The sequence below is a fragment of the Cervus canadensis genome, chromosome 7 (genome assembly GCF_019320065.1).
Source record: "Cervus canadensis isolate Bull #8, Minnesota chromosome 7, ASM1932006v1, whole genome shotgun sequence".
In the NCBI taxonomy this organism is placed as follows: Eukaryota; Metazoa; Chordata; class Mammalia; order Artiodactyla; family Cervidae; genus Cervus; species Cervus canadensis.
Window position 1 is genome coordinate 49,914,336 of NC_057392.1, and position 16,343 is coordinate 49,930,678.

Here is a 16,343-nt window from a genome sequence, read left to right on the forward strand (position 1 = left end):
TGAAGGCTCTTCCCAACATGCTATGCTTTGGAGCCACTACCACACTTTCCCATGGCACGCTGTCTCTGTGACTCCCTCCAAGGGCTCCTCACATACCTAGGGGAAATCTTGCAGCTCACTATGTATAGATGTGAGAGCAGGACCATAAAGAAGGCTGAGCAGTAAAGAACTGATGCTATTGAACTGTGGTGCTGGAGAAGACTCTTAAGAGCCCCTTAGACTTCAAGGAGATCAAACAAGTCAATCCTGAAGGAAATCAGTCCTGAATATTCGTTGGAAGGACTGATGCTGAAGCTGAAGCTCCAGTACTTTGGCCACTTGATGTGAAGAGCCGACTCGCTGGAAAAGACCCTCAGGCAGGGAAAGACTGAAGGTAAAAGAAGAGGATCAGAGGATGAGATGGTTAGATAGTGTTACTGACTCAATGGACATGAATTTGAGCAAACTCTGGGAGATAGTGAAGGACAGGGAAGCCTGGCGTGCTACAGTCCATGGGGTCGCAGAGTTGGAGATGACTTAGCAACTGAACAACAACAAAGACTCACTTAGGCTTTGTCCATCCATAGTAGTGAGCCTCAGTCCCAGCTATCCTTTGGGAGCTTTGAAAATGCTGATGCATGGGCCCCACTCTTCCAGTATGTAATTCAATTGGTGTGGCCATGGGGCCTCATCTCTGCATTTAGTAAGAGATAGGTTATTTAAGTCATTCGAGTGTGTAGGCAGAGTTGGGAACCACACACAAAGAACTCTGTTTTGATAAAGCAGTAAGATGTTTTCTGAATATTATAGATGAGTAACTCAGACTCATTTGAAAAGACCCTGATGCTGGGAAAGACTGAAGCAGGAGGAGAAGGGGACAACAGAGGATGAGATGATTGGATGGCACCACCAACTCGATGGACATGAGTTTGAGCAAGCTCCAGGAGTTGGTGATGGACAGGGAAGCCTGGCGTGGTGCAGTCCATGGGGTCGCAAAGAGTTGGACATGACTTAGCAACTGAACTGAACTGAACTGAACTCAGACCGTGGGCTTCCCAGCTGGCTCGGTGGTAAAGAATTCACCTGCCAATCAGGAGATGCGGGTTCAAACCCTGGGTCAGGAAGATCCTCTGGAGAAGGAAATGGAAATCCATCCCAATACTCTTGCCTAGGAAATTCCATGGACAGAAGAGCCTGGAGTGCTACAGTCCATGCCGTTACAAAGGTTTGGACACAACTTAGCTACTAAACTACCACCATGAACTCAAAGACCATGTCAGGTAACATACATCAGATGTCTGGGGCAGAGTGGCTTTGGGGAGGTGGGTTTGTCCCAGGAAGAGTCCTGCAGGAGTGGATGGATCTGGAAGTGGGGTGGCTATTTGCACCCCTTTAAGAGGCAATAAATGAGCAAATCACATTGCTTGATTTGGAGGAAGGAAAACAAAAACCAAACAAACAAAGTTGGGATTAAGTAATAAAACATGAGACAAAGGGATGCAGAATTCTGAGATGAAGGGCTAGGTTTCCTCTTACTTCTGAATAAAATGTTATCAATGGAGAATATTCACTTCTATGGAGAACCTTTGGGATTTCCATCCCAGGCAATTCAGTGGTAAGAAAAGTAAGCCAAGACTCTCTAAGTGGAAATCTATCTATATCCTCAACAATTCCATATCAAAATAGCCCATGCCCCAATCTAAAGACAAGTTTTCATTCAGAACAGTATTTCGACCCACAAAACCATTTGACCGAAGGTCAGTTTATTTAATTTAGTGACCTGTGCCTGCTAAGCTGTGTCAGTCGTTTCCTACTCTTTGTGACCCCACGGACTGTAGCTCGCCAGGCTCCTCTGTCCATGGGATTCTCCAGGCAAGAATACTGAAATGAGTTGCCATGACGTTCTCTAGGAGATCTTCCCAACCCAGGGAGCAAACCCTCATCTCTTATGTCACATGCCTTGGCAGACGGGTTCTTTACCACTAGTGCCACCTGGGAAGCCCTTAGTGACCTGAGTCAAAACAGTTTTTTTGAGGGATTAATGATAATAATTTAAAAAGAAAATAGAGAACTAGCATAAAATTAGACTCTTTGGCTTTGTCATCCTAATTTTTTTTATGAAACAAAGTGAGAGAACTGATCAACTGATCAATCTGCTTCCCTTTCCCCCAAAATTATTTACTCCAAATCGTCTCATGAGATCTATAGGGAAAGAGCTGTCCTGTGATAGAGATCAGGTAAACCATCAAAACTCATCAGAATATATAATTTTTAAAATTCAAGGAATGAGAAAGAGGTTCTGGAGGGAACAGGAGTGTTTATTTCATGGAAATAGTTTTGTAGTGCTAAGAGGTTGTTCAAGGTCCTAGAGGTCTCAGTGCATGGGAAGATTTTCATTATCTACAGGCCACTGCCCTGACAATCTCATTGTCCGAAACAGTTGAGAACTGAGGATAATAATAACATCAGTAACACAAGCTAACCTACATTCCGTGCTTGCTGTGGTCTCTCTTTGGGTACGCTTTCATGACCTTGGCATGTATCAACATTCCTAATCCTCAGGATGACCCTTTGAGATGGGTATGGTTTTTCCCACCCTCATTCTAAGGATGAGGAACCTGGGATGGTGAGCTGTTCAATAATTCACCCAAGGTCATGGTACATTGCTGTCTTAGAGTCAAAGTAATCTTGTTCGGAGTCTGAGATGTTTTCATGTTCCCCGTGTTTATCCTGGAAGAAGAAAAGGAGGGTAGAAACAAATAGTGTTTATTAAGTGTCAGCTACTTCACACGTGATTATTTCATGTAACGCTCACAACACATCCTTAGCCTCATGTAAAAGGCATGGAAAAGAGGAAGCACAGACTTAGAGCTTAATGACTAGTTAGTAAGAGGTGAAGCTAGGATTCCACCTGTGCTTTTTTCACTAAACCATGAAATTTCCACGTATCATCCATGCACAAAAGCGCACTGAAGCCAGGAAGTCTCTTACTTAGATCTTCATCTTTACCTTTATATAGTTTTAGCAAGTTGGTTGCCTGATTTCCTTGCTCAATGCCAGGAAGTATATAGGGGGTTAGAGGGAGAAGGTGGGTAGGTGGATTGCAGGGGAAATAGAGCTGATGAAGAAATAAATGTCCAAGAGAAGAGGATTATTAATAAGCAGTGCCTTAGCTATACATCTTTGATTTCTTTGAATAGACATTTTGCATTAAGAGTTATATGCTTTCCTTAAAGGAGTCAAAGGAAAGAGACTGGGTGAGTTCATTAGGTAAATTTTGTAAACTTTCAAAAATAGCATAAAGAGAATCCTTACTTACATTTAGAACACAAAATCAGGTGCAACCAAGAACTCTTTTACAAGGCAATTTTGACTCGAAAGAGACTCACAGAGTCAGAGAACACACTTAGGGTTCCCAGGGGGAATGATAGGGAGTTTGAGATGGACATGAACACACTGCTACATTTAAAATGGATAACTAGTAAGGTCCTACTGTATAGCACAGGGAACTCTGGTCAATGTTATGTGGCAGCCTGGATGGAAGGGAAGTTTGGGGGAGAATGGATACAGGTATATGGATGGCTGAGTCCCTTCACTGATCACCTGACACTATCACAACATTATTAATTTACAAAATAAATTACAAAATACAAAATAAAATATAAAATAATACAAAATAAAAAGCTTAAAAAAAGCAATTTTGACTCTGAAGAATACTTTGCCATTTACTCTAAACAATGTAACATCTACAAAATTGTGATTCCAAGATTATTAAATATGTATCAGAAGGTATGGGGAGCATGGATACAGTTGTGGGATGTGGTGCCGGGCCTGTGCCGAGGCCTGCCTTCCTTCCCCACTGCCCTGTGCTCTTCTTCAGGGCCCGGAAGCTCGTTCTGGGATCTTCTGAGAAGTTGGCCCTATGCCCTCTGCCCCACCCATCTCCGCCCTACAGTTCTCACACTCTGAGAGCCTCTGAATTCTCGTTAAAACACAGATTGTTGGGCTCCTCCCCTGGAATTTCTGATTCAACAGTCTGGGTCTGAGCAGACTTGTGTTTCCAACACGTTTCCAGCTAATGCTGGTGCTGTGGTTGAGTGATCACACTTTGAGGACCACGGCTCCAGAGAGAGTTGCTCTCTCCTTGGCTGCCCTGGTCTGCTTAGGTGTTTTATTTCCTCCTTTGCCAAGCAATTTCTGTGTCTTCTCAGGAGTCTGAAAGCTTCTTGAAGAAAGCAGCTGGTTTTCTGACCTAGGAGGAGAACGGTATAGCAGGATGCTGAGGGGCTCCTGGGAGAGGGTGTCTGCTGAGCAGAAATGGCCCAGGGCTGGGGAGTCTATGCAGTAGGATGCTTTAGTCACAGGTCTCTGGAGCCGGCATACCAACTCCAGACCCTGTTGAGGTCTCATATACCCAGTGGAAAGTTAGACACTGTAAGTACTCAGAAAGAGCTAGCTTTTTCCAAAAAGGCAGGAGCAGCACTCTCTGGGACCCCTGTCATGGAGCATAATTCAGGAAGAGGTGTTTTCTCTACTCACCCACAAGCCACTTTTTTGGTGCCTCAAGGAATCCAGTCCATCACTAGCAACGCCTGAGTGAGATGAGAGTGCCCAGCAGAGCAGGGCTTTGCCCAGGGCCACTCTGTCCAATATGGTAGTCGTTAGTTACACGTGACTATGTAAATATAAATGCAAATTAATTAGAATGAAAGAAAATAGAAAATTCAGTTCATTGCCACACCAGCCATATTTCAAGGGCTCAAGAGTCACAGATGGATGGCTAAATGGCCATCCTGTTGGACAGCACAGATATAGAACGTGTCCAGTGCTGCAGAAGGTCCTATTGGCTAGACCTGATGTAAGGGCTCTGGGAGGGATGGCACCCGGACAGGGCAGTGCAGTGAGCTTGTGCCCCTCCTGCTACGTGCTCCCGCTGCCCAGGAGCTACAAAGACAGGTGCCCAAGAACAGATGCTCCCTCCACCTCCCCACTTTCCTCCACTTCTTGGGCCAGGGATTCACTGCTGAGTGTGGCAGTGGCACCCCTGGGACAGAGGGCAAGTCCCAGAGCAGACAGAGTCACTCCCTGGGACTCCCAGCAGGACTTCCATGGGGCGGAGGCATCCTGACTTGCTCAGATTAAGTTGGGCCACCCTCCTTCTGTTCCCTTCTGCAGGAGGAGCTTTCTCTCCACACGCTCATAAACTGGGAGTGTGCCTTCTCTTGTCAACTTTTAAAAACAGACCACTCTGAGTTAGAATCCAGGAATTGAAAAGGATGGCAAATGGAACAGTGGAATTGGGTGATCCCGGCCAATGAAACCTTCTCCAAGACTCGGTGTCTGTTTCCAATAACGTTTCCCAACACTCCCTGGAGACCTAGCCATGGTCTGATAAATCTCCATAGACAAGTTACCTGATCACAGGTAGCTTAAATGTCCCTTCATCTTATTCCTCCTTAACTCATCATAAAAGGAGGAAATAGAATCTAATTTCCTCTGGGCTGGCTAAAGGCTGAGGTAGATGGGAGGGAAAAGGTGGCCTTTCAGGTGTGCGTGGACTTAAACTGTAGCAGATGGGCCCTGATCTGTCTCTTCCATGATCCTTTTCAAGTCCTCATTCCTCAGAACCGCAAGAGTCTTAGCCAATGGCTGGGTAACAAAACAAGGACCCACCATGTATGGAGCACAGTGAAGGGGAGAGGGAAACAGTCTAAGGACAGCTATCTCAGCCAGATAATTGCAGATGGTCCAGTTTCAGGGCAAACTGTACCCGCAGCTGGAGTTTAGAAATATCTAGAATGTGTGGCAATGGGCAATCAGAAGTCCGTTCATGCTGGGGTCTCAGCAGCCCCCTAAGAGGTTTATCATAAGAGAACAGGAGTTAGGGCATTGCAAGCTTGGTCTGGTAGGTACAGATTCTAAGAAGACGAGGGCAGGGAATCCCACACACAACATGGTATCTGTCACTCAGATTTGTCTCCAGCCCAGCGTGGGGAGGTTGGCACAAGCTGCCTACTCCAGATACACCCTGGAACAGCTGTCTGACTCCAGATGGACATGCAGGGCCCACAGCACCGCAGGGGGTGACAAAGCAGAGTGGTGATCAGAGGTGTTCTTTCACATTTTCCAACAGAACCCCACAGCTTTGGCACTTGAAGAAATCTGGGTCATCAAAGATGGTACAGAAACAAGATCAGAGGCAGGGGAGACTTGGTGGGACCCAACAAAGACCTCAGTGAACTGGAGAACTCAACTAGCCCTGGGGACATGGAAATACCTACAGAATGGAGATGGATGGGTATAGTAAGAGACCACAAGAATGAGCTGTCTTCCCTTTTCCAGAAAATTCTGTCCAGAAGGAATGGAGTGAGGTGGAGCCAAGGAGGCCTCCACACCTGAGCAGTGCCCAGAGCAAAAGGGCAGAGTTAACCAGAGTAAGGAGGAGGCTCTCACAGGGGGTGGGAGCCCTGGTGAGGCTGGGGCCCATGGGAGTGAGGAAGCTGTCCATGTGGGAGGGTGGCACCATGTGCAGGAGAGACCGTGTGCCATTTCCTCCTCCAGGGAATCTTCCAGACCCAGAGATCGAACCAGAGTCTCTTATGCCTCCTGCATAAGCAGGTGGGTTCTTTACCACTAGTGCCACCTGGGAAGCCCTGCAGACCGTCAGACTCCAGGTGGGTGAGAAGGAGTCTATGCAGGGGGCACCGCAGAACGAGGTGTTGGTGCCCAGGTGGGATGGGGTGGGGGTCCTTGTGAGAGGCTGGTCCAGGGCAGGATGCTGGGATGCCCACTGAGGAAGGTGTCTGCACAGTGCCCATGAGGGTGGCTGTGGGCCTTGCTCTTCTTTGTGTCCTGGGCAGTGGAAAGGATTAGCAAAGGCTCAGGAAACAGCAGTTGTTGAATGGATGGTGAAGTAATAGAAAAGACCCAGGACCAAGTCCCATTTTTATAATTTATTGGCCAAGAAACGCTGGACAAATATGCTCCTCTCTGACAAGGGAACACGGTCCATGATGCCACTAAGATGCTGTATACATCTGAAGGATCTGATCTCGTTTTGCCCACTGGGAAAGGGGGCCAGTACCTTCTCTGATGGGCAGGACTTCCTCATCTTCCCTCGCTTCCCTTGGCAACCCTCCCGGGCAGTCTGCTTGCAAAAATCAGGCCTCTGATGCCTGTTCTGCAAAGTGACAAGTGCTTGGGGAGAACTTCCCAAAGTCAGCTGGGATCAGTGGATGCAGAGCCTCAGCAGACAGTATAACAACGTGCCTCCAGGGAGGGAGCAAGCCTGCAGCCCTGGTGAGCAGATGTCTGTGACCTGCTTCCTCAAGCCCTGTCAGCTTATATGGCCTTGCTGGTCTCTGCAGATCTGTGCAGCAAGCACCCTGCCCTCTCACAACATATGCAGCACTTTCACAGCAAAATAGGGCCTCACTGTGGTCAGGGAGGAGGACATCTCCAGGTTCTAACAGACCCTGGCTCTACCAGGAGCTTGCATCTCAGGGAGGGCCCTGGTCACCAGACCCCAGGCCAGCAGCATCCCTGGCTTGGGCAACTGAGGATGTTGTGTGTTTGTGTTCTGAGGTCTCCATCCTCAGATTCTCCCTCCTGACTCTGTGTCCAGTGAGCACAAACTTATTGACAAGGAGCCTGTGACCTGAAGGGTATCTAGAGGAGTCTTACCAGATTCTGACCCCTCGTTCCATATACACACAGGCTCTGGCAGAGCCTGTTAAAACATATACAAGACAATTTCACTAAATATTTTTAAGTTATTCTAAAGTGAATTACTTAGAGCTTCTGTAAAAGTGTTTTTTTTCAGTTTGTTTTTAATGAATGTCATTATCTTTACAGCCTTAAATCAGGCTTTCCTCCCCATCCGTGGGGGTTCTCACACACTCCAGGAAACATTTTTAAGGTGAAGTTGCCCCAAGCTGTATGTCCATTCTGATCTTCTCTCCTGAACTGCAGATCCAGATAATGAAACCGCCTCCTGCATCTGACCGTGAGCATGTCTCTCAGGCCCCTCGCCTCCACAGACTGAATTCTGACCCCTTTGCTCCCTCCTCCCAACAAGGCTGCTCCTCTGACAGCCGCTGCTCCACGTCTCAGGGAACACCAGCACGGCCCGGGGCTCCCCCACTCTTTCCCCCTCTTTCCCTCACTCCCACAGCAGTCTGTCCTGAAACCGCGCTGCTGCATCTCCTTCCTAAGTAGTTCCGAGTCTGCCCATGGCTCTTGTCTTCACTGCCAATCCCACCTGGCTCCAGGCAGCTTCAGCTCTTACCTGTGACACGGTAAACTCCTTCCCTGGCTCCAGCCTGGCCACACCACCCCCTCCTTCCTCCTCCAAACAACACCGAACCTCTTGAAATTCGACCCTAACATATCACTTCTCTGTTGAAAGCTCTAACTGTTCACTGTTGCCCTTAAGATAAAAAGTCCCAAATCCTTAGCACAGTTAATCAGCAGCCCCCTCCTGCAGCCTCAGCCCCTGGGGTGATACACTCATCCAGATGAGCCAGGAAGGCCCTGGGTTCTCTGTTCCTGGCAAACTGGGCTAGTTCATGGCTCTAATTCTTCTCCTCCTTCTCCAGCTTCCCTCTTAATTCCCTGCCCCCACTGTCACCCCTTCCAAATTTCTGTCATTTAATGCTGTCTGTCACCTTGGGGACTTCACACTTGTGGCCCCACTGCCTCATACTGAGAACACTCTGCCCCATCGCCTTTGTCTTCTAGTTTTTAACTACCCGCCCCCCACCCCGCCTTGCTGTGCTGGGAAGTTGCAGCAGGTCAGGGGGCTAGCGTGCTGTCTGTGGGGCACTTTCCAAAACGCTCTGTGACACCGAAGCACATTATCGCCTTTGCTTGGTATCTGGATGCCCCCCTCCGTGACCTAAGTGCTACAGACAGGGGCTGTATCGCCTTTGCCCCCTGTTCTCCCCGCCAGGTCTGGCACAACAGGTTTTTAGATCAATCATGATTCATTCAGGCAAAGCCTACACACCAACCATATGTGCGTCTGCTATTTTGGCTCTTAAACAAGCACTGTCAGAAAGAAAAAATACTTGGTTTATAAAAACAGGATAAAGTGTTGGGTATCACTCACAATTAAATACATGCAAATTAAAGTACAAGGAGATTCATTTCTTACTTACTAGATTCGTAAAGATCACCAAGTGTTGAGAACTGGGAATCCCAGCAGGCACTCTCCTCCCCAGGGACACATCTGCAAGAATCCTTCAAGTGAAACTTGGCAATCTCTGCTCAAAGTTTAACCACACACTTTTTTTGGTCACTCCCAGAAATGTGAAATTTCTTACATCTGTGTACAAAGGACACACAAGAATATTCAACAGTTCATTGTAATCAGTGAAGAAAAAAAAAAGAAAAAACCACTACCTGTCCATAAAAAGGAGACTAATTAAATAATTCCTTCTGGAAAATTATGTAGGAATTTTTTTTTAATGAGTTAGATTTACACATGCTCATGTGAAACAATTCTTGAAACAGAAAATGAAAACAGAAAATGTGTTTTAAGTTGTGATTTTTAAACGAAATATACATGTGTTCATATGCATAAAATATTTTGGGACAGATACACAAGAAACTCTTAACAGTAATTACCTCTGTTAATTAGGGAGAGAAACTGAGATCTGGGATAGAACAGAAATTATTCACTGTATATTCTAAGTGTTGGAATATTTTAGGCATGAATTAGCTTTGCAATTATACAAAAAGAAAACTCTAGGTTTGTTTATGGTGGCTCAGACAATAAAGAATCTGCCTGCAATGCAGGAGACCCACAATCCCTGGGTCAGGAGGATCCCCTGGAGAAAAGAATGGCTATCCACTTCAGTATTCTTGTTTAGAGAATTCCATGGACAGAGGAGCCTGGAGGGCTGCACTCCATGGGGTAACAAAGAGTTGGACAAGACTGAGCAACTTAATACTAGGACTACTACTGAATTTGCATCTCCCTGAGATTCTAGCAATTTTCCTTCCCTCCCTCCTTCCTTCTTCCTTCCTCCCTTCTTTCTTTTCTTCCATTCTCTCCTCCTTTCTAAGAAAATTGTCTTTCTAGAATCTTCTAAAACTATTAAACAGAAAACTACCCTGTTCCCCATCCGTGGGTTGGGAGTCCAGTTGTGACCGGGTGAGTCCATCATCACTTGCCGCTAATAAGTGTTGACTTTTCTAACTTGCTGAGTGCTTTCATCTTGTCAGCCCTTCTTGTTACTTCAGCCAGGACTTGCCTCCACCCCCACTCTGCTGCAACTGCTCCCAGCACCTCCTTTCTCTCCCTTCTTGCCCCTAGGCTCCTCTGCCACCATCATGCAGAGTGCCTGAGGAAATCAATTTTTCCATTCCGACACTGGAGAAAATCTGGAAATAGAAGGGGAAAGGGGGGTTACGACCCATGAGGTGACCTGTGCTCAGTGAGAGCCAGTGGTCGATAAATACTCCCTTCAAAGTTCTCTGTGAGTCCCCAGGTTCAAGCTCTGGTTTCCTGCTGGACTGACCCTCAGATTGGCTCTTCCTCGTTCCCCTTTGCCCTCCCCAGCCTCTCTCCTGTTTCTTGGGATCAAGTCCCCAGATAAACTACCAGCTTGTGCTGTAGAGCTGCTTGCTGTGAGGATCCAAGCTGGGATACCATCCTTGGCCACCTGTGTGGAGTTCTGGCACCCCTGTCGTGAGCATCCAGAAAAGACGATGGTTCCTGGGGAGCTTCTCTCTCTTAGTCTTCTTGAGGCCAAATCTCTATCTTCTACATCCTTACGCTGTATTTCCTCCCCCACTCAAGTGAGGGTAGCATTCCTCAGCCTCGATATTCTTTTCCAAAATTGCCCCCAAGTCAGACAGAAAAGCACAGTAAAGATTTTACAAGTAGAAGCATCCGTTCCATAAATTAACTATACCCTTCACACTGGGATAATCTTACATCTGTTTTAGATCTCTGAACTCTGGTTTGGTGATTCAAGAAACAAGAGAACCTCTGAGTCCAACTCCTGCTCCCAAGCAGGAAGGTGGGAGCACACACAGTCTGCTCCTTTGGAGACTAAGGCTCCGTGCACAGAAGGTGCTGGCCCGGCCAGCCATGCAGAACCCTGGCTCCAGGTCACTATTGTTTCATCATATCTGGTCAGAGTTCTCCCAAAGAGATGCCAGTGTCTTTCTAACAAGCCTGGAAAAGTTGTCTGGTGGCTGCGCATTCCCTCCATCTGCCCTTTTTCCGGTGGCACTCTCTCTCTTTTCTCAATGTTGTACTTTCAAAACAAACCATTTCCACTGGTTGTGGTAAATTTCAGTAAAGAAAATTTCAAGCTGAAAAGGGTGAGAAGACCTACAGGAAGGATACTCTATATAGCCCATCTTTAATGACCAGAGAACAAAATTGCCTTTTCCTTACTGTCTGCCTTTAAGAAATAAATAACATTTTTATTTGAAAATCAAGCCAAAATACATTGCACAGTCTGCTGAAATTTGGTAAAATATGTGTTAAATATGCAACATGGCTCTATTATTCAGACCTGACTATGATATTTTTTAGGAGAATAGTTTCCATTTGGGCGTTCTGTAGACCTGAGTCAACTTAATCTGACAAAATCCTAATCTGTCATAGAAATCTAGAAGTTTAGAGCTAGAGGGGCCTAAGGAGTCACAGGGCTCAGTCTAAGGTCATGTGATAAAAAAAGATGGGAACATGCAAGGAGGAAAAAGATTCATTCCAAGTGACCACCTGGAAGAAGACCTTGTATACTCACATTCAATAAGTGCCTTTCACATCTTTTTATCTATTACAATTCAATATTTGGAGGTTGTACTCTCCATTGTTCAGTTGAAGAAAGTTATTCAGAGAATAAAGTGACTTATTCCAAGTTATATAGTTTATCGTGACTAAAATTGGATTGGAACCTGATTTCAACTCCAGGCCAGTATTTTTTCATTTACCATGGGTTTCTGGGTAAACTTTGATTGACATTTTCATAGCAACAGTCCTACCCTGGCCACCCTGCACCCCTGCCCCCAGCCTCTTCCTCAACACGGATCCCTCTCTGATCTCTCTGTGTCTCCCAGCCCCAGAGCTTGCTCACACTGTGAATGAAGTGGGCTGCTCCAAGCCCCTACCATCAGGGATGCCATCCTCTGAGCACAGTTTTTAAAAATTATTCCTAGACCCTTGTCAGTTGTTTTCTTTACTTTTCCCTAGAATGACTCTTTCAAAACAGACCTATCAGCAATGGCCTCTTCTCAAAAAAAAAGTTTAAAAAAAATTGCACTTTGGGTTCCCTGCTTTTCCATTACTTACAAGCTAAAGTCCAAAGCCTTTGGCCTGGCATTCAAGATTCTCTGTGATCTGTCCCCTGCTGTGTCACTCACCTCCCCATCACCAGGTGCAACTGGTCCTGCCATCAGAACACTGTGTACAGTCAGCCTGGTAATATCGCGACTAAGGACACTGAATTCATTTTTATATTCAACAGAACATCTGCCTGGGTCTGGATGTAGTAGGTGCTCTGTGAGTGTGTTGAGTGGCACAAACTCTTCCCTGTTGTCTGCAGCGTGGTCCCGATGGCCTGTCTAGACCCCCACCATCAGGGGGCCGGTCTGGGACTGCCACGCTTTGCAATAGACACCAACACACAAAAGGGTGAGATTAGCTCCCTGGGTAGAAGATCCTGGAACTGGCTGACCTAAGTAATATTTCTGGGCATGCTACTGATGCAACTGAGGCTTTCTGAAATCATTACATCAGGATGCCTGGTGTGTTTCCTACCAACTTTACCTGAAACATTTCAGTATCTCACTGATTCCCCAAATTATAACTGCTCAGGACCAGACGAAGGGCAGTGATGCTGAAAACTCCTCAGACGTGGCAGTACCCTGTTCCAGGCTAGGTATTTGGGTCTAGGGACACCTTACAGAGGCACTTAGAGTTTAATGAGAGTTATGGAGTGGATAGAATAGACAGGAAACAAGCCCGCAGAGGAGTACTGACAAGACAGCAAGATGAGAGCACAGAGAAGGACCCCGAGTAGTGGACAGAAGTGGCAGGAGAGTGAAGATTAACTGACAGTTTATGGAAAGTGCCTCCACATAGTAGATGTGGCACATAGTAGATGTTCAATAAAACACAGTCTTATTCCTACCATCACACATCCAAGCTGGGACACAGAGGAGTGAGGCCTCTGCCTGTGTGTAACTGCTACACCTCCTCCCAGTCCCTCCATCTGCTCCAGCAGATTTTCTCTCAATGAGAAACAGACCAAATTCTTTCCCTCCTGGGGAGGGAAAGCTGTTCCTTATGCTGGGAACCCTCTGTTCCCCGCTCTTGGCAAAGTTGGCTCCATCTCATCCTTCTGGCCTCAGGGTAAATGCCACCTCCCCAGAAAGGCCTTTCCTGATGACCCCATCACTCCTAGAGTTATTGTCTATTACATTATGCTGCCTATTCCGTTCTGGGCAGTTACCAGAAACTGTAATGATGGGGTTTACTTCTGGGCTTTGTTTATTGTCCCACTAGACTTCAAGCTCCAGAAAGACAAGAGCCACTTCTGTGGGCCTCTGCTCTCTGTCTCAGACACTGCGATGAGCTCATCAGCATGTGGTTGGTCTACCTCTGCCTAGGGGAGCTGGGGAGGCCTCACACAGAAAGGTACATTTGATCAGGGTCTTAGAGGGGGCACATGATGTTACCCTCCAGGGGCTGCAAAGATGAGGTGGCTCCAGGCCTGATTTTCAGTCAGAAGAGAGTACTGAGACAGGAGAGTGTTGTCATGATGAGCAGCTCCATCCAGGAAAAGGCAAGAGTGCTTCCAACACTGGAGTTCAAGCAGAAATACCCTGGGGGTGGGAGGGACCAGTGAGTTTCGATATTTGTGCCGTTATTTAGGGGAGACTTTGGGCAAGTTACTGAACCTCTGAATTCCTCACCTTTAAACTGATAACCTAGGAAGTCTGAGGAAGTGGAGTCCAAGGCCCTCACCCCTCATCCTGCTATCAGGTGCTGCAGGCTCAGGCCCTGCCCTCTTACCTGGCTTTCCTAGCAAGCGGCCTTCTGGCCTGGAATGTGTGATCTACCCGCCGTGCAGGAGACCTTATCAGCTGACCAAGTCCAGTTTTAACAGTAATAATGAAAATTAGAGGGATTACCATTTATTGAACTCCTACTAAACATCAACCTCTGAACTGAGCATTTCACACACAAATACTTTTTTAAGCCACAGTCACCCCACCAGGTTGACTTTATTCCCCCAGTTTCAATTGGGATTCAAAGTGGGTGAGTAACATGTCCAAAGTCTCAGGAATAGGAAGCTAGGGACAGAGTTTCCAACCCAGCCGGTGCTCTGAAACACAACCTCCTCTGGCCGGTGTATCTCACAGGTGAATCAATGTATTAGTCATCAGAAGTCAGGCAGTCTGAACCTGTCCCTCTCTGGGAAGCTGATACAGACCTAAACCCTAGACCAACAACGCAGAGGGGGAGACTCTGGACTTTGGCAACCCTGCTGTTACTTCCTCTCCTGCTCCAAGCTGCAGGCTTCTCCTCCCCAGGACAGGACCAGAAGTACTGTTGGGGCCGGGGGGGGGGGGGGGCGGGTCTTATTGCAGACATCCTGCTTAACTCTGCCCTGGAGTGGGGTGGCAAAGAGCTTGGGTAGAGAGGCTCATGACTGGATGGAAATTCAGCACTTGGACTGTCACCCTGGCTGAGGCAAGTCTCTTTCCTGCTTCTCATGTCTCGCCTCTGAAATGAAACTGAGAAGAGTCTTCTGGCGTTGCTGAGAGAAGTATGTGAAAAAAACCTATGTAAGGTGCCAAGCACATATGCCTGGCACACAGCAAGCCCTCAGCCATTGGTGGCCTTTAATGTCATTAGGATGAGATGGTTAGATAGCATCACCAACTCAATGAACATGAGTTTGAGGAAACTCTGGGATACAGTGAAGGACAGGGAAGCCTGATGTGCTGCAGGCCAGGGGATCACAAAGAATTGGACATGACTTAGTGACTGAACAACAACTGTTGTTAACAGTCTCGAGGGGAATCGTCCACAATAGAGTGGGTTTGGATCTTGGTGGCCATTATTTTTGGCAGGACTTTGGGCAAGTTACTGAGCTTCTAAACTCTTCATTTTTAAACTGGATAATCTAGGAAGTCTGTGGAGGTGGAAGTCCAGTGCCCTCATCCTTAAATTCAAATCAACTTCTGTAAGGAACTGGGAAATGCCAGAGGTGGGGAGTGATGCTTGCCACATATGGGCTGCATCTGTCTAAGCCATGGTCTGCCAAGAGACGGCAGGACTTCTGGACCTTCTGAATCTCATCAGGGCGTTCAGGGTGTGGTCTCCAGAGCGTGGCTGTAACAGCTGGTCTGAAGCTTTTGACTAGTCTATTGATTTGGTTTGAACTGAAAGAAGATTGTTGTAAGGAGTGTGGTGAGTATGACTGGCAAGGGAATTGGGAAAAAAAAGGCCACGGAGAAAGGCGTTGTCTTTGCATGCTGCCCTGGCTGTGCCTGGCTTCAGGAGTTCAGCTGTACCCCTCAGGGCAGGCCACCCGACTGTGGAAGCAAGGGCCCCAGGTGATCAGAGCTGCCTGGCTTGGGTTTTAACCTCTCCTTCTGCTTCCATGCCCCCTCCCAGCCTTGTAGACTCACCTTTTCTCCAGGAGAAGAGCTCAGATCCTCTGCGCCTCAGTCTCTTGGTAACATGTCAGACACTTAACAGTGAGGTGAATTAGTCCTGAGAGGTGGATCCCGTCTGAGGAAAACACTGGGTGTCTGGGCTTGCCACGCTGAGAACCCAATCCTGTCACATGATGGCCCCACCAGGTGACTGCCATTCTGAAGCCCTGACAGAGCTGGCAGCTGAGTGTCCCAGAGGTCACTGGTCTCCCAGTCTCTGTTATATGTAATGATACCACCCTCAGGGTTGTGCAAAGGAGTAAATATTCATGCTTGCCATACATGAGGTCCTCAACAAATGCTCATTCTTCCCCCATATTACTAAACCCTAGGACCAGCCTAGGCCAAGAGATTGAGATCACCTTACAGCCTGGAACCCTGCCTTCCTTCTCTCCCTCACTCACCAGTAAGTCCCTAGGACCTGACTTTAACTTTGGTGATTGTCTTATCCACACAGGGACTTCTACCACCCTGACTTCTGTTCACACATCCACCCTGCCCTCCATGTGTTCCCTGGGCCACACTACAGCAGTTACATGATTGAGCAAAGCAGGCCAGGCAGCATGGTACCCACAATCTAGAGCGGCCACCTACTGGCTGTGGGATCTGGCTCCAGGCCTTCCCAAGTCCTGGGCCTTCATTTCCCCATTTGTGAAATAAGAGTGTTGGACGAGCTG

The 16,343-nt window shown here is 47.2% G+C and overlaps 1 long non-coding RNA gene across 2 annotated transcripts; it reads right to left on the reverse strand.

The window, feature by feature from the left end:
• Positions 1-2,290: 2,290 nt before the first annotated feature.
• On the reverse strand, positions 2,291-15,807 carry LOC122445237. Of its 2 annotated transcripts, XR_006270489.1 has the most exons (5): positions 15,640-15,807; positions 13,678-13,824; positions 9,138-9,304; positions 4,519-4,654; positions 2,291-2,709 (listed from the first exon to the last, which is right to left on the reverse strand). It is a non-coding gene; the product is annotated as an uncharacterized LOC122445237 (long non-coding RNA). The 2 variants fall into 2 exon arrangements; XR_006270490.1 differs by lacking the exon at positions 13,678-13,824 and having other exon boundaries at positions 15,640-15,804.
• Between the last annotated feature and the right edge of the window lie 536 nt (positions 15,808-16,343).